Genomic DNA, 25,421 nt, shown 5'->3' on the forward strand with positions numbered 1-25,421 from the left:
ACTACGAAGCTGGCTGCCGGCTTAGAAAATTACAGGGGTCGCAAACTACGAGTTTTTAAAGCCCTATATAATTTGGTCACTGATCACGGCCTGGTTGACATGTAGAGTAAAAACCACCCAACACGTCCCGGATATACTTATTACTCTGCTCCTCATAAGAAATTTGTTCGGTTGGACTATTTTTTAATCTCTACATCTATTCAGTGTGGGACTAAAATACAGATATTCCCTAGAGTATCATCGGATCATTCCCCAATTTTAATTGAGTGTCCAACCATGAAAGAGGTATATAGTTTAAGAAGCTTTTCATATGATAGGAAGCTCTGTCTTGATGAACAATATAGAATTCATATGAATAAGTGGATAGTAGAATTTTTCAATATTAATCTCGGATCGGCTAATATTGAAACGGTATGGGACACATTTAAGGCCTGTTTTAGAGGGGAGGCAGTGAGCTATGGGTTGCATAATCAAAATAAATTACGATCTCAAATGCGGGAGCTGTATAACAGTTTAAGGGTGGCTGAAGAAGAGCTGATTAAAGAAATTGGGAAAAAGGATAATTTATAGAAGATAACTGAGGGCGAGGCCAAAGTAGCACGGTGTCGGGCGAGTATAACCGGGGTATGGACCCAAGAGATAGCGCAGAATTATTTAGTAAATAAACGGCATATCCATGAATATGGAGAATCCATTGGTCGATCCCTTGCTTTAAGATTAAAGATGAAGGCGACTTCTCGTTCAATCTCCAAACCACAGGATCAGTTTGGGGTGATTCATGAGGAGCCGGGAGAAATATTAGATATATTCCAGCAGTTTTTTACGGAATTGTATACTCATCAGCCAAACTCTGTTGCAGGTCAGGAATGGGAAGAGGGCATGTTTAGCAAATCAAATGAGAGCGACTCGGAATTTCTCGATCGCCCCTTCTCTATGGAAGAATTAGAGGTGGCAGTTCGAAGTATACCGAATGGGAAGGCGGCAGGCCCTGATTTTATTCCTGGGGAGGTTTAGAAATGTTTTTTTGAATCATTGAAAATGGTTATGCTGGAGATATTTAGATCGGCACAAAGGGGGGCTGCCCCAAATACATGGAATGATGCTTCAATTGTGGTATTCAGTAAAAAAGGGAAGTCGTCGGAGCTACCCGGATCTTACCGCCCAATATCATTGCTGAATTGTGATAGCAAGCTTTATTCTAAAATGATTGCAAACCGGCTATCTAAGGTTATAACATCGCTCGTGGTAACAAATCAACATGGTTTTATTCTGAAAAGAGGCACGGTCACGCATATTAATAGGGTTATCACTTTATTTGATATAGCGGAAGTGGAAAAGAGGGATCTACCGTTGATATTACTTGATGCTGAGAAAGCTTTCGATCGGGTGGAGTGGTCATATTTATGGGAAGTGATGAGAAGGATGGGATTTGGGAAGGCTTTCTTGACTACAATTCAGGTTTTATATAGAATACCCAAAGCTAGAATTGTCGCCATGGGCTTAAAATCTGAAAAGATTATTATAACGAGAGGGACACGGCAAGGTTGTCCGTGTTCTCCTTTGCTTTTTGCTTTATTTATTAACCCCTTTATTATTAGTCTCCAAAACTCACCCTATATTAAACCATTTTTTGTTAAAGACATTGCATACTCAGTCTTTGCATATGCGGACGATATCGCGATTGTAACGACTGATCCTCGCGAGGCAATCGGCGAGATTGAACAATTAGCTAGAGACTTTGGACTCAGTAAAAACTCAAGTTTTGTGCACACAAAAAATCCTATTCAAAGATTCAAGGGTCACTCAAATGAGGTTATTTATGTAGGTATAAAAATCAAGACTCGAATGCAAGAGATAGTAGATACTAACTGGGAAGAGACAATATCTCAAGTCAAGCAATCATTAGAGAGATGGGGCCGTCTATGATTATCTATAATAGGAAGAGGGAACATCATTAAGATGAATGTTCTTGCTAAGATATTATATCTATTTCGGAGTATCCCATTGGAATTTCCACTTAAAAATTCTTCTGCAACTTCAGTCTATGTGTGGGCCTTTTTTTTGGGCCCCGGGAAAAGTTCGACGTGCCATGAAATGGTTGACGTTATCTGAAGAAAAGGGTGGACGCGGTCTACCAGATTTTTTATTTTACTATTATGCTTGCTCTCTACAAAGAATGCGGCTTATGTTGACAGGTGAGCCTATGGAGGATGAAGCGGATGCACCTTCGATATTCTTTCTCTTATTAGGAGAACAGGCAAAAGGATGTTTATTAAAGGAATTGGAGGGCAATTATTACAAACATACCCGCTTCAAGGTATTAGACTCCGCCTTTAAAGTATGGAGGAATGTTAGGAAATTAATACATTTGGGCAGAATCACATATTATACTCCTTTCAGTGCTGATAAAATACTCCCTTCCGTATTTTGGGACAATGTGGCAAAGAGCTGGTCAAGAAATGGCGTATGTAGAATTGGAGACTTATATGATCTAAATGGAATATTTGTTACGTATGCAAAACTTGTAGATAAACATCAGTTACCCCACTCCTCGTTTTTTAAATATCTCCAAATTCGAGATTTTTGCTTAAAAAAACATATTAAGCTCTCTCCTAATATACTAGTGAAGGGGATTCGCTTTAAAAAAAAGGATTGGCTCGCTTTACTTGATCCTGATGGAGTTTAGAAAAGATGACATGAAAAAATATAACCTTTATTGGCAAAATCAGCTAGGAGAGTCTGAACTGGATATTCAGGACACTCTGTGTATGGCTAAGGAGATATGTTTGGCTGCAAACTTAAAAGCTCAAATTTATAAGATGGTTTTTAGGCTATATTATACTCCTAAACGGATGGCAACTTGGGGCAATAAATATGATGGGAAATGTTTTCGATGTGGGGAATCAGATGCTGATATGCTGCATATTTTTTATAATTGTACTAAATTGTCGCATTTTTTGACCAGTATTGAGGTATTTATGTCAACAGTGCTGCATTGCCCGCTTAAGATTTCTCCGGCACTTATGTTACTGGGAGTAGTGCCAAATGTATCTAACTATCCTATGTTAAGCGAGCACAAATATTTTTTATGTCTTGCCATGACTGTCGCGCGTCTCTGTATTGCAACGGAATGGCTATTCCCAGAGGCTCCGAAATTTGAATTGTGGAGGGCTAAGCTATACAATATTTATGAATTGGAATGGAGTCTATATGCTTTGAAGGGGGATAGAAAGAAACAAATTGGATTGTTAATTTGGGGTTCTCTCACAGACTATCTGGGGGCATGATGAGCCCAGCAGCATTTAGCAGCATTTAATATTCTACTTTAATCTCTAAATCATTGAGGACTGAATGGTATTGTCCCTTAAAGATGTTTTTATTCTGTACTGTTATTTTGTATTTAAAAGTGCTTCAAATGCATGAATCTGATTGTTATTTTTAATAACTTGTATCACTGATATGAATTCAATCTGTATTGTCACCGGAATCTCCGTGGAAATAATAAATAAATAATAAAAAAAATAAAAGAAAAAGATCAACTGCCAAGCACCATGGAACTAACTATTGGTGATCAAGCATTACTAAGAGATTTACAGGACTTACAAAAGGAAATTTCTAGTCAGGATGCACCTTACGAAGAAGACACACAAGGAATGTTGTCAAAGACATCTTTCTCCAGACCTAACACTCCTTTAAAAAAGAAGTCAACCTTCAATCCAATAATGCCAAGAGATTCATTGGATATTTTTTTTTTTTTTAGTACACATTTTATTGATTTTATACATCAAATTCACAGATAGGAAAACGGCATCCAATTAGCATATTATTTATACAGTGCGTGTCATATGCGTTTTCATCATATATAAGCTGATCTAGGCATTATCTCTGAGGACCTCCCAAAGTTCTTAAATAACGTTGCGACATTTCTTGGGTACATTAGTGTGGGTCCATGGTTGTAAAACAGTGTGCGCTCTTATGACTCACGCGCATCCATCAGAAAACAGCCAAGTTATACCATTTTAGATTAACAAAATCAAGTTTTCTCATTTTATATCTTATTAAACTTTTAAAGAATTATCATCTACTCAAAAAAGGAAACCAAAACGTGCTGGTAACACTCCATATTATCCATAATCTCGTCACATATAGTATTGGTTATTTACACAGGTAATGTCTTGTAGGGAGCTACAGTAATTCACCTCCCAAATTGTCAAAGTGCCAGGACCCTCAAACCAGGGCGCGTATCCGGTCCTTAACTGGTCCTTGTGGGATAGTCACTTAGGTCCGGATCGGATTCTTCTGCAGGGGGGGGGGGGGGGGGGGTACAAATATTGCCACGGAAAGAGTTCCACTTGCCCCACACCCGCTCCCACTTTTTAGGGCACCCTCTGTGTGTGAAGACTGCTTTTTCAGCCACCATTGCTCTATCCATGTCTTGACACCAGTGTCGCTTCAGGGGGGCCGTGGGCACACCCCAGTGTTGTGCAATGTTGCGCCTAGCTAACATGATCCCCAGGGTTGCCCAGTCCTGTGCAGCGTGATTAAGGTCGGTTGGCTCCCATATATTAAGCAGGCATCTTTTTGGCTCAGAGGAAACTTCGAAGCCACACACCCGGGTAATGGTTTCCATGACCGTCTGCCAGTATTGTGCTATGTGAGGACAATCCAAAATCGTGTGGAAAAAGGTGCCCCGTGTCCTGCATCCCCGCAGGCAGAACGGCGTCTCAGCCCAGCTGATTTTGTGAAGCATAGTTCTAGTATAGTATGTCCTATGCAGGATCTTCAATTGCACCAACTGTAGTCGGGACGGGATTACCACCTCACGCGGTGACGCCAATGCCTCCTGCCAGTCCTGGTCATCCATGTCCCCTAAGTCAACCTGCCATTTGTCTCTTAAAGCTTGTGCGGGATCTTTCTGATTATTAATTAGCTTACGGTAGGTGAGAGAAATGGCTTATGTGGTTAGATGATCTGTAAGGAGGTGGTCCTCGAGTGGTGAGGATTCGGGGAGAGCGGTGCCTCTGGGTATGCTCCTTGTAAGTGCATGCTTGATTTGCGTGTAGCGAAACTGTTCTGAGTCAGTCATTTGATATGTTGTTTGTAGTTGGGCGAACGTCACCACTTCTCCCTTTTTCCAGAGGTCCCCAATTTTCGAAATACCAATAAGGTCCCATCGTGCAAAGCCTTTGCTGTAACGGAGCATGCCTAGCTTAGGCGTGTCCCAAAGTGGTGTGAGTTGGGTGAGGACACCCTCCCAGCCGAGCGTTCGTTGCGCAATGAACCATATGCTTATTGTGTGTGCAGTGGGGCCGATCCATGTGTTCTTTTTGCTTTTGTGGTAAAGTGCCACTAGGGGTCCGTCGGCCCCGAGAGCGTGCCTGTCAAGCCGGAGAGCCGGCTCCCCCTGCGGGGCATGGAGCCACTGGTTCACTATGATGAGTTGCGAGGCCCAGTAGTACAATTGTACGCTGGGCAAGGTGATTCCGCCATCGTACCAGCTTCTAGTGAGCTTGGCCAGGGCTATGCGGGGGGGTTTTCCACCCAAAAGGAGCAGTCCCACCTCAGCCTCAATGGCTTTGAAATAGGAGTTTGGGACCAGGGTAGGTGTATTTTGCAGAGCATATAAAAACCGTGGGAGAGCTATCATTTTGAACAAGGCTGCGCGGCCCAGGAGAGTCAGGGGTAGTGCATTCCAGTGTTTAACATCTTTTTTAAGTCTCAGGAGAGGGGGCACAAGATTACGCTCATGGAATTGATCGTGGTCTGGGGTAATATGGATACCCAGGTATTTAAAACTGTCTTTCCTAAGCTGTATCGTCACTCCCCTGGGTAGGCGTGGGGGGGGACCGTGGAGGACAAACAGAACCGATTTTGCCCAGTTAATCATGTAGCCCGAGTATCTGCCATATGATGCACAGATATCTAGTACACAATTAATGGAGCGGCTGGGAGATGACATGTATAGTAATATATCATCTGCGTACAGTGATATACGATCTTCGTACCCTTCCATCCATTTCAGACCCCGAATCACTGGGTCGCAACAAATCCAGGTCGCGAGGGGCTCAAGCACCAGGGCAAACAGGAGTGGGGACAAGGGGCAACCCTGTCTGGTCCCGCGCCCTAAAGGAAAGTCTTGGGATATGCGACCATTGACCACTACGTGTGCCACGAGTTGTGTATATAGCAATTGGACCCACGCACAGAATTTGGGCCCAAAGTGTTGTAACACTGCGAACATAAAGGGCCATTCCACCCGATCAAAGGCCATGCTTGCGTCCAGTGATAGAATGACTGCCTCTTCCTGAATGAGGGTCTTTCGGGCCATCACTCCGGGGAGCCATCTTAGTTTCATTGCCGTATTGCGACCGAGCATAAAGCCGGACTGATCCGGGTGTATAAGAGATGTGAGGTATGGTTGAAGCCTAGAGGCTAGTACTTTCGCTAGGATTTTCACCTCCACATTGAGAAGTGAAATTGGACGGTAGGAGGTGCAGTCCTGAGGGGACTTGTCAGGTTTTCTGATTGTTACTAAAGTCGCTATCCTCTGATCTCTGGGAAGTATTCCCTTATCTAGACTATCCTCATACATTGTTAACAGATGAGGCACCACCCTTTCCGCTTCTGCTTTGTAGAGTTCTACCGGAATCCCATTGGGACCCAGTGCTTTGCTTGTAGCCCCCTAAGTGCAGCAGCAATCTCGTCCACCGTGAGCGGCTCGTCTAGTGTGGCGGTGTCTTGAGATGTCAGGGTTGGCAAATGGATGTCTTTGAGAAAGCCCAAGTTCTCTTCTACTGTGGCATTTGTGGTGGGCGTATAAATTGCCTCATAGTGCCATGCGAAGGCTGTTACTATGTCTTGTGGGTGAGTTACGACCTCCCCAGAGGGCATGTGTAGGTGAGCCACCCAGCGACTGGTGCGCTCTTTTTTTGTCGAGCCAGGCTAGCAACTTACCGGCCTTGTCTCCTATCTCATATACCGTGAGTTGTGTTTTTTGGGCTTTGCCTTCGCGTCCTTCCATGTGTAGTCCCTGTATGCTTGCTTTGCCAAGTCCAGGTTATGCGTCGTCTCATCTGTCTGTGCTCTTGTGTGTTCTTCTTCGGCTAGGCTAACTGCGCTCTCAAGTTCCTGCACTTGTAGCGCCTTATCGCTTTTGTGTGAGGTTATTACGGGTATTACCTGCCCTCTCTGAGATGGCTGCAAGGCTGGTCGGGGATGAAAGGATATAGTCTATCCTTGACAAACTATTGTGTGCCCCTGAGTGATACGTGTATTGGCGCGTCATGGGTGTCGTGTACGCCAAACGTCTACCAGTCCCATAGCTTCCATGAAGTCACGTAGATATGCGGGGACGCTCCCCTGGTCTCGTAGTGGCAACCTATCCCAGGAGGCGTCCAGAACAGCGTTAAAATCGCCTCCCACAACCAACTCCCCAGGTGGCAAGGTGAGCAGGAACTTACCAAGAGCCGGGAGGGTCAAGCTATGGAGCACTGGGGGGGGGACATATACGGCCACCAGGTTATAGGCCCGTCCCCTCCACTGACAGGATAGTGCCGCAAATCGCCCCGAATCATCCGTCTGGGTGCTATTGATAATAAGGGGGCAGCTCTTTCGTAACAATATACCCACCCCTCTTGATCCCGTAGTGAATTCAGAGTGTACTGTCATTTTGAACCCCCATCTATCCAGTGCTTTAGTGGCGGTTCCCACCAAATGAGTTTCCTGTAAGAGAACGACGGATGGAGTTTGTCTCTTAAGATACTGCAATACCAGCCCTCTCTTAATTTTGTTACCTAGGCCGTTAACATTCCAAGAGAGGAGGGTGAGGGGGTGACAGGGCTTGCGAATGTCGTCCAGACTTAATTGTGAGGGGTCAGGAACTGTGTCATTAGAGGCATTGAGGCAACTTTGCGACATTTGAATCGTGTATGTAGGTTAATGGGTTCCCTGTGTGTAACCTTCAAGTGTGTGGTACCAGCGTACAAACAATAAACACCACTAAACAAAAAAGGCATGTACAAACTCTAACCATACCCAAAGCAAAAAAAAAACCTTGCACCCCCTCCCTGCCTCCCTGCTAGGCGGATTTCCAACTACCCGCCACCCCAACTTTGCAGAGCGCTTTAATCCCATGAACAGTACTTGCGTGTGGGGGGAGAGGACCTCCGGAACACTCCGAACATCCCATCACTCCAAGACGTTAAAGAAGCCAGGATATTTCGCTAATTATGACATCGAAGTTAAAGGTTCAATCGTAATAGTAGGCCTTTGAGATGTTCCTGTCTGCACGGCCACAGATCCGAGCCACAGCCAGACCCCCAAACCTGGGGCGAGGGAAGGGTTAGTCTACCAAGTCCCACCGTTGTCAAGTCGGCGATTGCCATCCGTAGCTGGTCAGTCTTCTGTGTCCGCTTGGTGTCGCTCTTCTCCTCTTTCCATGTGTCTCCGGCCCTGTGATGTCGCTTCCGTAGAGTGATGTTGTTGTCGTCCATTGCCGTTTTTAAATCTATTGATCTGTCGCCATCCCTCTAGCCATTCGTGAGCGTCCTCCGGCCTCTCGAAGAACCAAGTCTTACCGTCCGCTACCACTCGCAGCTTCGCGGGAAAGAGCATGGAGTATGTAAGTTCCCTACGTTGGAGATCCTTCTTGACCTCAAGGAAACTTCTTCTCTGCCTGGTGACCGCCGCCGTATAATCTGGGAAGAAGGAGATGACGGAGTTTTCTATACGAAGAGGAGGAGCCACTCTTGCCGTTTGGAAGATGTCGTCCCGGTCTCTAAAATTGAAGATCCTGGCCAGGATCGGTCGAGGGGGCGCTCCCGGCTTTGGCTCATCCCCGGGTATTCTGTGCGCCTGTTCCACTGAAAAGAAGCCAGAGAGACCCCTTGGCTGGAGGTGATTCTTGATGAGGTCCTCTACGTAAAGATCCATGGCTGGCATCCCCTCGGACTTCGGGACTCCCGTAATACGGATGTTGTTGCGTCTCGATCTACCTTCTTGGTCATCCAGTTTGGCTGCCATTTGTCGGTTTTGAGCTTCCAATTGTTGGACCTGGCGCTGGAGGCTGGCTGTGTCCTTCGTGACAGATGCCGTCGTAGTTTCCACCTCTGTCATTCTAGAGGCCATTTTCTGGAAGTCAGCTCGGAGGAATGAGACATCTGAGGAAATGGACCCCACTGTTGTTTGGACATTCGTCAGGGCGGACATTATATTAAGCAATGTAACTTCTGGCTGGCCTTCCGGCGTGGCACCGACCTCCACGTGCGTTCGCTGGGAGGTCGTGTCTGTCATGTCTTTTGAAAAAGCATAGTTATCTAATTTGGCTTGCTGGGTCGTTCGCTGGCCTCGGCCCCCCATTGGGCCCTCGTCGTGAAAATGCAGGCATGTCGCAGTACTCACTGCCGCCTGCCACGTGACCGCGGGTCACTGTGCAGCCTGTTGGATTTCCTGCACGATTATGCGGGGCCTCCGATCCCGATGTGAGTTGAGTTATTCTTTAGACAGTAGAGCCAAAGTCCGTTGCCTGCAGTATTTCGCAACGCGCTCAAGCCACACACAAGGGGCCCCTACAGGCACACGGGCCACGAGGCTTCTCCGCGTGTATCGACGCAGTATTGATATGATGCAGTGGGTAGCTTGGAATTGCGCCGGGGGATTCCGGTCTCTCTCACCCGTGCCCACTTGTCCTTTCTTTGGGGGTGCGGGAGCTCCGCAGTGAACAACGACGCTAGGCTGCCTGGTATTCTATAGCTTCCAAGTGGAATCGGTCAGTGTGGCCAGGTTGTGCGGGGCCCCTCAGCGCCTCAGGAACTGCACCGGAGCTCGCCCCCGGGGCACGGACCCCTCACTTGGGCGTTGCAACGTTGTAGTCTGTGCCCCTTTTCTGTCAGTTGTGTGGCTCACTATTTATATCACCAAGATAGTCCCCCGGGGGCCTCCGGCGCTTCGTATCTCACTGCCTCTTCATCCTCAATGTCAACTGGGGGCCTTAGTCATTTAGCATCTCGGCTTGGCTGAGGAGGGAGCATCACTAGCTCTGGAACTCAACCGGCTCCCTCCCACTCGTAGCTGAGAGGTCCTGTCGGGCGGGGACTGCAGATCTTAGCCGGGCGTCTCCCGGTGTCTGGTACCCTCGTTGTGTTGGCGTGCCCCGCAAGGCCCCTCCAGGTGTCTAAAGGCCATATACGAAGCAGCCGCCCAAGCGCGACCCTTCCCAGCAATGCGGCGCCTCCCGTCTCCTACCGCCACCCTGTCGTAGCGTCGGGCCGGACGGGCCGCGGCTTGTCTGATCATGCGAGTCTGCGGCTCCGTGCACGGCTGCAGGCCGCTCTTCTCCTCGCGCCCGCAGATCGGCAGCGCAGCGTCGGATTTGTTCCAAATTAAATCCGTGCAGTCCTTCAGCGCTCCGATGTCAGGAAAGGGTCTTGGGTGCAAGTTTTATGGCGGATAAGTGTCCGGATTCATGCGGGATGTTCTCGCGCTGGCCGGAGCTTAACTAGGTTGCGACCATTACTCCGGGCTGCAAGCTCATTGGATATTTTTAATGAACAAGTGGTGGCACAAATCGAGATATTAAACTCCAAGTTACAAAAAAAATAAACATAAATCAACAAGCCAGGAGTGAAGATACTGTCAACTAATTTCAAAATTGCAAAAGAACAAATAAGTTCTAATTAGAAACTCGGGCAAAGGAGGAAATATTGTCCTTTTGCCAAGGAAAGATTACATGGAGGAGGCACTATCCCAATTGAATGACAGTACTTTGCAAAAGGAGTTCACGACAAACAGTAAAAACTACATACAATGAATTCTTTACTAAACTATTGGCTTGGAAAAGCGCTGGGTTATTAGGTCTGGTGGAATAGACATTTTTGAAGAATGCTCACCCTGTTATGGCAGTGATATATTTTATACCCAAGGTCCATAAGAACGAAAGAAAGCCACCGGGGAGACCGATAATATCTGCATGTGATGGGCTTTTGGAAAATACATCTTGGTACATTGACTATTTCTTGCAGGACCATGTAAAAAGTCTCCTATCATGTATAAAGGATATCAGTGACTTCCTGCAGAAAATAGACAAGTTGGACTGGCATGAGGGTGATATTCTAAATTCTATGGCTGTCACATCACTATACACAAGTAAGATGGCATCCGAGCTTTGGAATATTTTCTTAACAGATCGGCATGCCTTGCACAACACACTAAAATGATTGTAAATATGACTCTGTTTTGCTTAGAGAACAATTTGTTTTTATTTCAAAACCAGGTCTAGCAACAACATCAGGGAGTTGCAATGGGAGCCAGCTTCTCTCCCACCTATGCTTGTCAACACAAGGGCTGGTGGTAGGAGCTCGTTCTCAAGGACAAAATCTGCCATCAGATGGAACAGCATGTAGTAGTCTGGCTACGATATATAGATGATCTATTTGTTGTGTAGCGAGGAACTAAAGAAAGTGCTTTACAATTTGTGTCCACAATAAATGAAAATGATATCAACTTAAATTTTACAGCAACGATTAGCCTAGCTACATTTGACTTCCTTGATGTAAGAGTCAGGATAGTTAACAACAAAGTGGTAACATCATTACACCGCAAAGAAACAGCACGGAACACAGTTCTCCATGCCACCAGCTCTCATCCAGTCCATCTAACAGAAGCATACCCTAGGGTGAGATGCTGAGATAGAGGAGTATTTGTAGTGATGATCTTGAGATTTCTGGCGAGAGGATACTTGCCCAAAACAATAGACACAGCTATAGCCAAATCAAACCAACATAGTAGATCTGACCTGGTATTTGGCAAAACCACAGCATCTGTGGGGTGAGGGGGGGGGGCAATTGTTAACCCAGACCACATCAATGACCCCATTAGACTAATTTTAACATATTGCAAACAGGAAAAACAGTTAAGAAATATTTTTAAACGCAGCTGGCCCTTGGTTTTAGATGATCCTGTAATGGGACACATTTTACCCAAAATAGCCTCCATTACATATAGGAAGACAAAATCTATGAACAATGCTCTGGTCAGGAGCAGTCCAGAAATGGAGGAAGGAGCCTCATGGTTAACTGCAAGAAAGGGTTTCTTTAAATGTACAAGCTGCAAGGCTTGTAAGCATGGGGTAAATAAAACTTCCTATGTGACCTTGTTCTGCGATAAAGAAAAGAAGATAAACAGACATCTTATATGCAAAACAGAGTATGTTATATAGGTATTACAATGCACATGTGGGTTACAATATGTTGGGAGTACAAAATTACAAGCCCACAAGTGTGTATTCCAACATTTAAGGGCCATTAAAAACTCAGACTCAACGTACCCTGTAGCGCGACATTTCAAGGAAACCGATAACAATAATATAAGCGACCTGATATACTTTTTAAACGATTCAGTCCCCATTCAAAGAAGAGGAGGAAATAGAGAAGTAAAACTGAGAAGACCAGAGACTTGTTTCATTCTTGATCTAGCTACAAAGACTCCTGGGGATTTAACACTACGGAAGATCTGTATACCTGTTTGTAAATAGACTATAAAATATGTTAGACCTTAGAAAAATATCTATCTATTTAAACATTATTTACATTTTATATACATAGTTTCAACCATCATACTATTGTATATATAGGTCAAATATATTGGCAGGGGGTCCAATCATGAAAACCCCACAAAGGAACTTTGGTAAAAATTATTTTTATATAGAACAACTTTCTGTATGAATATTATGGTTGAAGACGATTTTTCTAAAACTCATGATTAATGTAAATATGGATGAAATTCCTCTTTTGAGATAACTTTCGCTGTTCTCAAAACGGATATACCTAATTTTGCACAGAGCACTTGGAACTTTAAAGTACATTTAAATACATTTTGGGATTAGGTGGGTGGCGAAACATATTTTATATTTTATAAATATAATGAATTTTAATGGGAATTTATGGATAAAGTTTTGACTATCAGTATTATACCACAATGACAATTTTTCTGGCTTTTACTGTTCTTTCAAGTGTATAAAAATAGACAGTATGCAATGATGAAATAATACATTTATGTATCTATTTATTTATTTATTGCGTGATGTTGCAATAAAGACGGTATCCTGAATATGTATATATAAAAATATAACTGAAACGTATATTTTACAAGTTTCTGATATCTACTTGAAGTACCAAAATGCCACAGTTCACAAAGTCTGTTTTCCTTATCCATTGATCCATTGCATACACTCTGTCACTTTAAATTGGGAAATCTGTATGGGCATGTGATCAAGGTTGAACGGCCGAAATACGTAATGGTGGATATTAGCCCACCTGTTACCTCCAGTAAACCCCATACAGTGGGATTGCTGAGAGGTCGTCAGAGGCCACGCCCCCTTTCTCCACCACCAGTGGGGTACTGTTGTCAGTGGATTTCAAGCCTTTCTTTGATTGCAAAGCTTTTAGTAAGGTTGAAATGTCCAAGATATGGTACCATATGATGATGAATGCATTGATTCACTTAAAAAATACATTTAGAGTTTGTGTCCTCACTCAGGAGGCTCGCTTACAATTTGATTTTTTTCCGTTTTTGTCATGAGAAGAATAGATGTGTACATTTGATTCTTAAACAGAAACATGGAGGTTTAATGCGCTCCATGGCATTTCTCTTTGGCGTGTTGGATACAGTAGCTGTACGTCTTAAATGTTGTTTGAAATCAGTTGCATCTGTTTGCACTGCCATTGAACAAAGTAAAGGGGTTGTTATGGGCCATACTTTAATTGTATATGTCCCACAAGCAGTCAAAATCCTTTTGACAAGAATACAACATATAACCAAGAGCAGAATGACTTGTTATGAACAGTTTATACTTGCAGCAGAGAATACTTCTATTCAGAGATTAAATGTTTTGAACCCCACCCACTGCTTCATATTTCAGACAAGAGTTGTGGTGACAGTGAAAGTTAAGAGATTGACTTTCAGGTGCAACATGGTTAAAAAACATTGGTAATGTTAATAACTCTCATAAGTGAAACCTATGAACTTTTTGTTGTTGTTTTTTTTAGAGTGTTATATAGCGCAAACTAGACAGAGAAATCGGGTATCAGAGCGCTTTACATGAGCACCAGTTTTGTTAAGATGGACACATTCATTTTTGTTAGGCACAGGGAGATTAAGTGATTTGCCCAGAATCACAGGATGTTGAGTGCCGTCGCCGAGACTAGAACCCGGTTCCTCCGGTGTGAGGTCGACCGCTCTAGCCGTAAGGCTACATCCTCTCTTTGCCAATGGTTGTTTTCTTTAGGAAGAACGTAATGAGTAAACAAAGAAATTCAGTCTTGAAAATGGTGCATATTGCTAAAGTTTTCATAAGGGGCCTGGTGATGGCAGATGTATAGTTATAGAAAACATATTTGATACATTTAAATATTTGAAAAAGATGAGATGTGTGCTTTTGTTTGATATGCCTTTATTCTATAGACACATTATTTCCTGTGACACAGATGCTTCACAGTGAGTGGAAAGTAGGAGTGAATAAGAGTGCCCATGAGTAGATAAGTGAGGAACAAGAATTTAGATTGAAGAATAAAAATATACAAGTGAAAATATGTACAGTGTAGACATACATTTTTTCAGATAAAGACCGGCTGAAGGTATTTATCATAATCAAATTGACCACAAGTCATTAGATACACATCCTAATTGCTGTGTTAATCTATATGTGGAGAAATGTTTCAGTTTCTACACCTATAATGTATGCTACTATTCCCTGCAAAACTAAAAGTCCTTTATGAAAGTAAAGCATACTTCTTACCAATGCCAGAAGAAGCTTGGGTATGTGTGGGTGTTCCTCCACCCGTGCAGAGATCGGGGTAAGGATCAACTCACATAGGGCCTAGCAGGAGTGAACGAGACCCAAAACCCAGAGAACAGGAAGGAGGCGCCTTGGCGGAACCATGTTCAACAAACACCCTGAGACGCCCTTACCTAACTAGGCAGTGAACTATGAGGTCCAGGCACTCTTCTGACTCTGAATGGTAACTAACCCAGATTACAATGAAGACCAAAAGTGATAAACCACAGGAAGTCAACATGCCGGACCTGTAGGACAGTGATCATTCTACTGAGTCAGAGAGGGATCACCCGCTGATGACAGAGATAGCTAATATGGAGAGAGACACTCCAGCTAGTCTTTCCCCAGATCCTGGAGCATATGCTGTGCAAGATGAACAAGATAGCTGAAATAACGGACCAGGAGGAGAGACGGAGAATGTGAATACTATGGCTGCTTTTTTACAGACCCTGGGGAATTAAGGGATGAGACAGTAATGTGTAAACTTAGGGTAGGCACAGTAATATACTTTGACGAAAATAAGGATTCAGTGCCATTGGTGGTCACGCTGTGGGAGGCCTACAAAACTGTGCTGAGAGATAGGGTGCAAAACTTCATAAAATATTAAAAACAGAGAGAGGTGAGGGAAATTGAATCACTGGAGAGAAAATTAATAGAACTCGAGGGACAACCCGGGCAGAGACAGATCCCAACATTATGGTCAGATAGCGATTATCCGCAAGAAATTCCATTACTTGACGCATCATGAAGCGAAAACCCAGATCCTAGCTACTCAACACCGCTTATATGATGCAGGAAACAAAGCTGGGTAATTGCTGGCTTGGCTGAGCAGAAAAGTGGCAGAGGTGCGTTGGATGCACACCATAAGGGATGCAAATAATGAGTCGTACACCACAGCTCTAGAGATAGCCAACGAATAGCACGATACTATGCAGAATTCTACCGGGCTCGCCCATAAACTGACAAGCCCCAAATAGTAAACTACTTGAAGGGAGTGATGGTACCCATCCTACAGATAAAAAATTGTTTGGCCCTAGAGAAGGACTTGTCCCTCTTAGAGGTAACAAAAAATTGGGAAAACCCCAGGCCCCAATGTGATCCCGGAGTTTTGGGAGGTAAAGCAGGGATGCTAGGTCCCCATTTACTTAAAATGTATACTGAAGCAACAGAAGGAGGGATCCTCCAGAGAGATCTCCGCAGCACCACACTGGTGGCAATTCATAAAGCTGGTAAGCCCGTAAAAGTCTGTAGTTCTTACCAACCAATATCGCTTTTGAATATCGAATTATGAATCCGAAGATCCTAGCAATGATACTAGCCACATGGTTAACACCAGTGATCACCTCCCTAATCCACAAAGACCAATCGACCAGATTTAACCTTCACATGCTCAAGAATTGGCTAGAGACAAAACATACCAGTGATGAGCCTCATATATGTTTGTCTCTCGATGCCGAAAGACATTTGATGCTGTCCACTGGCCCTCTCTAACAGAAACCCTGAAGAGGTTTGGGTTTGGACCCAAATTTTGGCATGGGTAGAACTGCTCTACAGTAATCTGGTAGCCAGGGTACATGTAAATAGGGTGACACATGAGGAATTCCCAATTGAGTGGGGAATGAGACAGGGTTGTCCCCTTGCCCCCTTACTATTTGCTCTCACACTAGAGACACTGGCGTGTGTGGTTCGGACACACCCAGATGTCACGGGCTTCCGTATTATGGAAGATGAGATACAGGACAAACTGATTTCAATATACGGAGGTGACATTCTATTATATGTCACGTGCCCCAATGTAACCATACCGAGCATATTCAGGAGATTGAAGCATTATGGCGTGCATGCTGGCTACAATGTAAACTGGGATAAGTCTAGCCTAAAATCACTGGAGGTCACCTTGAGGCAGAAGAGCTCCATGGGCGTCTACGCATTGACCGGCAGGGGTTTCAATACCTGGTACTCTACGTGACCTTGGATAGGGACATGGGCCTGACAGGAATATTCAGAGTTCTGACAGACTTCCACGCAGACGTAGAAGGATGGAGATCTTTGTCCCTAATACTACTTGGGAGGGTTACCATGTACAAAACGATAACTCTTTCAAAGCTCCTTTATATTTAGGCTGTCCGGTTTTAGGTTTAAACCCATAATAACTGATAAAGCCCCACCAGAAGGGAAATAGCCCTCACCAGTGTAAACATATAAACACTGAAAAAAAAACCTGCACAAACTAAATGCCATTCAAAGAACAGAAAAGGAGAGTGAAAGAGTCATTTTTATTTCTCCCTGAAGGGGCCAATACAATGTAACTTTGTTATATAAGGTAGCAGTAAGAAAGACTGGGCTAACATTATTATGCTTGAGTTTTGTTGTTTAGGGATGTCACAAAAATATTGTTTCTTCTTCCTTTTTTCAGTTTTCTGGTTTTTGGTCTAAAGATAAAGGGGTTAGAACCATGTTTTAGGTGTTATTTATTCATTTTATAAACTGTAGAGAATCAGGAAATATCAAAATTATATTAGATTTTTTGGCTACGTTTGAGTCTTTCACTGATAGGAAAAATGTAGGTTTCATAAGAATCTTTCCCAATATGTACCATCACATTTACCCACAGAGAATAGGTAAAAACCCTCAATACATTAGCCCACTTGTCTAGTGAGTCAGTATTGATAGTAGTAGCTGAATTGCCAAAAGCCCCAGGCTTTAAACATTCAATGCAAAGTATAGGAGCATCTTGGTGCACGCAGAAGCATGGAAGTCTGACAAGAGGAGATTGGTGAGCACTTGGGGGTGTGGGGATGTAAGGATCAGATGAGAGATAGCACTGTGCACTGTGTGATCTGGGGCAGCAAAAATCCAGGTTTTTAGGAGTTTCTTGAACATAGGTTCAGACTGAGCCAGTCTCAGCTGAGTGGGCAAGCTATTCCAGGCTTTCGTTCCAAGGACTGCCATTGACTTTCCCCCTCTGGATGTCAGATGGAAAGGGGGGGTTCTACAAGGTTTCCAGAGGATGATCGCAAGAGCCGTTGAGTGATATAAGGTCTGATACTGGACCTTAGATATTTTGGTCCCGTTGCCCTGGTGGCCTTGAAGATGATTATTAAAATGTTAAAGACAACCCTTTTATGTATGGGCTACCAATGGAGTGTTCTAAGTGCTGCTGCAGAAGAGGACCCCCTAGGTAGTTTTAAAACCAGCCGGGCTGCCGCGTTTTGGACTGTTTATAGTCTTTTCAGAACTGCCTTTTTTGCTCCTGAGTAAAGGCTGTTGCAGTAATCCAGACGTGACAGGATTAGTGCTACTGCAGCTGTTTTCCTAGCAGTGACAGGGAGAAGATCAAGACATTTTTTGAGGGTTTTTATCATGTGTAAGCACATGCCCGACACAGCGAGGGCTTGCTGGTGGAAGGATATTGCAAAATCTAATCTAACCCCTAAATTCCTCACAGTGCCTACTGTGTTAGGAGGTGGAGCTGTGTTCATCAGCCACCACTGTTTGGGCATAAAGAGGTTGGATTTCCCAAGCAGCATGATTTCTGTTTTTTGGCTGTTACATTTGAGGTGGTTTGATTTAATCCAGTCCATGACTGTGGATATACAGTGCCTGTCGAGTTTTTGTCAAGGGTGAGGATTAGCTGGTACCATGAATGTAATATTATCCATGTGGCATCCCTTTACAGAACCTTTGCTGAGTGATGATGGCAAAGAAAAATGTGAGGATCTTTGATCACATATTGATTCGAAAAGAAGTACACTCTGCTGCATTCTTAAATTTGTACAGGAAAGCGTGACTGCTGTAGTGGACATAATAAAAACTAGAGTCTGAAAACACTCTTGTCTACCAAGTGTTCAGCATAATTGGTGAAACATCTCCTTCAGAGTAGCCTGGGCTACACTTTTAGTGACTTTGGCACTGCAACATATTCCATGTTAGAGTGCTTGCCACTTGGTAAGCAAAGAAATGTTGAGGAGCAATTCAGCAACTTTTATTTTACAATGTATGAGAAATAGCCCTTCACCAAGCATGGCATTTGAAGTCAATGAAACCTCACTGTGGTATTCTGCACAAGTTATAGATCCCATCCGTAAAGGGAAATTTTCTCCGGAGTTTCAAAAGTGCTGCCCCATTTTTGACCGCTTCAATAACTCTTGAGGGCATATGCGCCTAGTTCAACACGTATGTTGCAGAACCTGTTGCAAAGAATCACAATCTTGAGGTGCAACAGTATTGGCATGGAAAGCTATTTCAGTGGCCAGAGTTAGCAAATTGTATACTGGCTATTTTGGCGCTGCCTGTCTCAAGTGCCAATGTTGAGAGGGCCTTTTCACAGATAAAAGTTTACATGGGAAGGAAAGAGGGAGCGTGCATGACCAAGGACTCACTGAAGAAGTATTCAATGGTGTGCTACGATAAGTTTGATTTCTGAAAATGTATTTGGACTTGAATTACACTGTGTCTATACACCATGCACTATCAGTGCAGACAGCAAGCAATAATAAAAGCAAAAAGTTCCATGAACACTGAAAAAACACTGTTTCTGTTGTTTTTAATGCCGCAAAAATATGTAACCACTGATAACCACTGTTTTTTTAAGGTATTGAAATCACTTGAAAACACTGGAAAAAACCCCACCAGAATTAACCATAAATAGAAACTGAAAACAGGAAAGCCTATTTATATTCTTCAAAATACATATCATGCAATCACAGAAGAGATATTTGTTAAAATAGGGAACAATTCCGGATGCTCCTATGAGACGGGGGTCACCCGAGAATGGCTCTGCTAATGCCACAGCACAATAAATATAACGGGGGAATAACCCTCCCGGGCGTATTATTGGGCGGCTCACTTAATAGGGATTAACTGGGGCACCACTCTACCTATGCGCTGGAAAGATCAAAATTCCAGTCCGGCTCATATATTTACTATCTCTATGGAGGGATGGGCTTTAGAAGTTGCTGCCGGCAACTCATAGGACCAAAGAAGCCTGGAAAAGGTAGAGAGGTGTATGGGATGGGAGGCAGTAGTTACCCGCGAGACCCCCTGTGGAAGAAATGTGAAAGTTTGAAAGGGTTCAGAAAATTGGACTCCATCGGCATCTCCTGGAGGAAGGAACCCTGATTACCTTCAGTTCCCTCCAGTGGGAATACTAACTGAGTAAGACACAACACTTTAAATGCATACAACTTAAGCATGCTTGGGGGCTGAGAACCTAGAACAAGAGACATCCCCGAGTATGCACCCCTGGAAGGAAGACTGCTTCAGGGTGAGACAGAGGAAAAAGCGTTTTTCTGGACTTACAAAACAATTAGCAATAATATGTCTGACTCCTTGACTAAGCTGAGCGGTAGATGGAGCAGTGAGCTGGGGGACTTGGAAGACATAGTTTGCAGGGAGCCTTAATGCACCCAAGATAAGTCGCTATTAGGTCTGAGTTAAGATTGATTCCATTCAAAATACTACTTAGCATATATTAAGATAGTGCCTGTCTACATAAGTTTGGCAGGGCAGAGTCTCTACAGTGCTTACGATGTAGGGCAGAAAGGGTTCGTTCCTACATACCTTGTGGAACTGTCCCAGGATACAATCATATTGGACCACCATATTAGAAGAGCTGACCACGATACTGGGGGAAACCATTCAAATAGACCCGAAATAGGTCATGTTAGGTATACCAACTGTGATAGACGTCCCAAGAGCTAAACTCCTCTTCAGTAATCTGGGCCTTATAATGGCCAAAAGGGATGTGGCCAAATACTGGGAAGCCGCCAAAGGGCCCACCCTCCGGGAGTGGAGAACAGGAAAGGACTTTTACTTGGCTGCTGAAAAGGTCACCTATAAGGCCAGGGGGTGCCCTAAGAAGTTCCACAAGATATGGGGTAATTAGTTAACATATTACTGGATGTATGCTATGTATATGACAAAATGTATATGCTATGACGCAATGCTACCAATAAAAACAAGTTTAAAAAAACATATTACAGGATAGACATGGGATAAAACGAGGTCACATCACATTCAACTCTGTCCCAATGACTGATGATGGATGACCATTCCAATTGCTATGTTGTTTAATTAATGCCTACTGTGTATAAATTGATAATGTGCCGTATTATGGTAGAATTTAAACATCTCTACCTTCACTCTAATATATCAGTGATTTCTAGTTTTAAAGAAAGGAAAATGGTTAAGACAACAAGCAAAAACAAACTTCAGGTTTAGGTTTAGGTTTAGCTTCAGGTTACTGAAAGCTCTGTTGAAGAACCTGAAATTTCAGAAGTCCAGTTTCAAAACAGAGATCAAAGTGAAGAGCTCTTAAAGTGCAAAAGACGAAAGCATGACTGGCAGCAAGAAGTAGTCTCTGATTCAAGTAGTGAAAAGTTGCAGTTGAAAATCAAAGACCCCCAAAGGAAAGATGTTGGGTAGTTAACGTTTTGCACAGTGGTATTTATAATAGATGATAGGCGCTTATGGTGAGTACACCTGATATCTGTAAACTTCATAAATCAGTGACGGTGCTAGAGGGTAGGGGAGAACCACCAGCCTCCCTAAAAACTGCGGTCAGACCACATAGAATCAAGATAAGGGTACCCAAGCACACGTAAAATCAAGGTCAAAACAGTTAGAATATACATAAACAAGTAACACAAGTAGATCTTCGTCTCTTTCTTTTGAGTTTCTTCGGTTTAATATTCTTTTCTCAGAATGTATTTCACAGTCTTCAAAATGGTTCCCAAGCCAACACGTGTTTCGTCGCCTTTAGTAGTTTTTTACATGCGACTTGTTCACGGCTAGGTACAAATTGATATGGTAATTACATTAGTTTATATGTTATTACAAGATGCAAACATTTGTAAACAACGTAAACAAATGTGCTCCCAGGGTAGGTGTAAAAAACTATGGGTAGATTCATCCATAGATGGTATCACAAGGCTATAGTGTACTATCAAACACCGTGAGGTATGGTGAGCACTAGCCATATCATATCAGTTGGTGATTGTCAGATCTTCTACAAACTGGCGTGTGAGTGACGTATGTGAAACAATCCTGTATGTGCTGGAACTTCATTCCAGTCTGAATTTAATCCGAAATCGCATGCGGTATGAACAGTCCATTAAGTCAGAAAAAACACAATAAGTACGCAGACTATTGTCGTAAAGAATTTATGAGTAGAGATAGAAAGTGTGCCAAATGGAAAAAACAGGTGACGCAAATAAAACAACTGACCTGAATACGGTTTAATATGCAAAGTCTGTAAGAATGTAATCAAGATAAGAAAAGTGTCAACATTGGTAACTATATAGACACTTTGTAAAATGCTTAAGTAGTGGACGAGTTCTTGTCCAAATTCATATACATACGTCTAGTATGACGATATTTCCAGGTCATACAATCAAACGACGAGGGAGGGGGAGGTTAAAGAATTTCTTCTGGGTGAAACGCTTTCACATCTCAGCTGTGCTCGAAATTTGAGCACCTCGTCTGAAACAAAAAGATAGATTGTCTCAGTATTGTCAACAGACAAATAACTGGTCTGTCTGTCAGAAATTACATTTCTGCGGCAATGCCGAGATGAGCTATGCATAAATTTGTTAGGCCCGTATACGTCTCGTCTGCGTATAATATTAGAGCATCTAGTCTTTAGAACCCGAAACATGTAGAGTATAATCTTAACATGAGACGAGGGAGGGGGAGGCCCATAATATCGTTTGCTATTAACGAAAATAGAATAAAATTAAATTTAAAACTCTAGTCTCAGTATACACGAGTAAAATCTCGGTGTGCCCATGCACATTTATTTTTAAACCTGGAAATATCGTCATACTAGACGTATGTATATGAATTTGGACAAGAACTCGTCCACTACTTAAGCATTTTACAAAGTGTCTATATAGTTACCAATGTTGACACTTTTCTTATCTTGATTACATTCTTACAGACTTTGCATATTAAACCGTATTCAGGTCAGTTGTTTTATTTGCGTCACCTGTTTTTTCCATTTGGCACACTTTCTATCTCTACTCATAAATTCTTTACGACAATAGTCTGCGTACTTATTGTGTTTTTTCTGACTTAATGGACTGTTCATACCGCATGCGATTTCGGATTAAATTCAGACTGGAATGAAGTTCCAGCACATACAGGATTGTTTCACATACGTCACTCACACGCCAGTTTGTAGAAGATCTGACAATCACCAACTGATATGATATGGCTAGTGCTCACCATACCTCACGGTGTTTGATAGTACACTATAGCCTTGTGATACCATCTATGGATGAATCTACCCATAGTTTTTTACACCTACCCTGGGAGCACATTTGTTTACGTTGTTTACAAATGTTTGCATCTTGTAATAACATATAAACTAATGTAATTACCATATCAATTTGTACCTAGCCGTGAACAAGTCGCATGTAAAAAACTACTAAAGGCGACGAAACACGTGTTGGCTTGGGAACCATTTTGAAGAATGTGAAATACATTCTGAGAAAAGAATATTAAACCGAAGAAACTCAAAAGAAAGAGACGAAGATCTACTTGTGTTACTTGTTTATGTATATTCTAACTGTTTTGACCTTGATTTTACGTGTGCTTGGGTACCCTTATCTTAAAGGAAAGATGTTGGTCACAGTGAACAGAGCAGACAAGGACAAAGCTGGTCAGGGTTAGAGTTTAAGTTTGAACCTGAGCTTAAGTCTAAAGGCCTGATTACGATGACTGTGGGACCGCCACCGTCAGGCTGTCGGTGGCGGTCCCACCGCCATGCAGACCATTGGATCCAACCGCCGCATTAGGATGCAGGCGGTTGGATCTCAGCAGGTGGGGGAAAGACAGCCACGTCTGACACGATCAAGGGTCCCGTCAGTGCAGCGGTCGAACTCCTATTCCCCACAATGGGGCGGTGCCTGCTCAAGCCTGTTAGAGAAGATAATAACAATTAAACATTGTACATTTTTTAAGAGTGACTGTACAAAACAAGTATGATACTAACACAGATCAAGGTTATATGTGACTTTTGAGTAATAATGTAATTAGAGAATACAATGAGAGAGGAGTAAAGGTTGTGAGAATCTGGGAAGAACAAGAGTTTGCATTAGAAAAAATGAAAGAGGAAAAAGAATTTAGATTGTCAGGTGTACATCCTAATTTGAGAATGGAAGAGGTCAGTTGTGATTGGTAAGGTGTAGTTCTTCAAAGGAGTCTGTGTTCCTTGTGAATCTGACAAAACAGAATTTTGAGACTTTTCATTTTCCTCACAGGACTCTGTCTTATTATTTTGATGCTTTCCTATTTCTACCAGGGTCACTGTCCATTCCATTTATGATTTTTGTTGCTTGTAGGGAATCAGAATTATTCTAATTTATGACTATGTACTCAGTATCTGAGCCTTCATGGTATGTATTTTGAATTTCTCTGTAATACCTATTTTGAGATTTTGTCATAGAACCCTTTAACTTCTCAATGATCAGGAACTCGGTTATTGAGGAGCCACAGTCACTATTTGTATTACTCTGCTAAATTGTTGGTCCTGATGGTGAGGAGGGTTGCACTCTTGTTGCAAAATCAAGTGTCCAGGAACTAAGCAGGCAAATGTACATTTAGGGTGATCAAAATATTGGGGGGGCAGTAAAATATTGAGGTTAAGATCCCACATGGGCACAGTGTGTGAATGACGGCCATGCACCCTGAGCCTTCTGCACTGCCAAGGGCTGTGCATAGGGGCTTCTTGCTTTGCATGGCAAATATCATACACATGGCTCCTTTCTTGAACAATTGAATTCAACCAAAGTTTCATTTTTGTTAACCTGACCGAGTACATCAAACTATATTAAACCAAGCACTTCCAAGGAAAGAGTCAATTATTTACAATAGATAAACTTTGCATTAGTATATTTACTTAATTCTTTCCATAATAGAACATCCTGGCAGGGAGACATGGCTAAAAACACATAATTAGCATAGCTTGAAGGAGATTTGCAACCACTCCCACCCTTGAAGCCCTTAGGGTGACAAAACTAAGACTGCTCATACTACACACCTGGCTTCACCTTGTGTCGTCTGCAAACGGCAACGGAAGGCAGACGGGTAAATTTTAGGATAGAGTGGTATTGACAATCATGAGACTATTTACACCAGGGCTTGGAACTGTTCACAGTAACAGAATACACACTATGCACACACAAACCCTATGAATGCAGAAGCAGACACTACGTTTCCCATACAGAATGTCACTAGCCGTACCAGTGAGCATGAGAAGCAGTAGCCTGGCGCTGAAGAGCGTTGGCGGGAGCCCCGGGGTGGAAGCTATCATCCGGCACCTTTAGAGCAACCCACTGGGTGTTTGCTGGTTCGTAGCGATTCCCTCATTCTTGCCTACTAATGGGAATAGCCCAAGTCTGTCAATGACCGTACATTCTCACGCAGCTCTAACATCTCCCAGCTCGCTGGAAATGCAGAGCCTCTTGTGCTTGCCCTTGTGCAAAGCTGTCATCGAAGCTCTTACCATGTGATGAGCCTCGGGCCATAGAGAGCTCTGAGCTGAGATGACGAAGTTCCTTCCCCTTTCTGCAAAAACGAGTGTTGTGTT

At 43.2% G+C, this 25,421-nt stretch overlaps 1 protein-coding gene across 4 annotated transcripts in view; it reads right to left on the reverse strand.

Moving 5' to 3' along the window:
* EFCAB5 (EF-hand calcium binding domain 5) overlaps positions 1-25,421 on the reverse strand; it is a 592,664-nt gene that overhangs the window by 358,795 nt on the left and 208,448 nt on the right. The window contains exon 1 of one of the 4 annotated variants that reach the window (XM_085649238.1): positions 22,192-22,305. The exons of the other annotated variants lie outside the window; for them this stretch is intronic. The gene's annotated coding sequence lies outside the window, so the exon portion shown is untranslated. Of the gene's footprint in view, positions 1-22,191; positions 22,306-25,421 lie in introns of those variants that run through there. 4 annotated transcript variants of the gene reach the window in all.

The sequence above is a fragment of the Triturus cristatus genome, chromosome 3_2 (assembly GCF_964204655.1).
Source record: "Triturus cristatus chromosome 3_2, aTriCri1.1, whole genome shotgun sequence".
In the NCBI taxonomy this organism is placed as follows: Eukaryota; Metazoa; Chordata; class Amphibia; order Caudata; family Salamandridae; genus Triturus; species Triturus cristatus.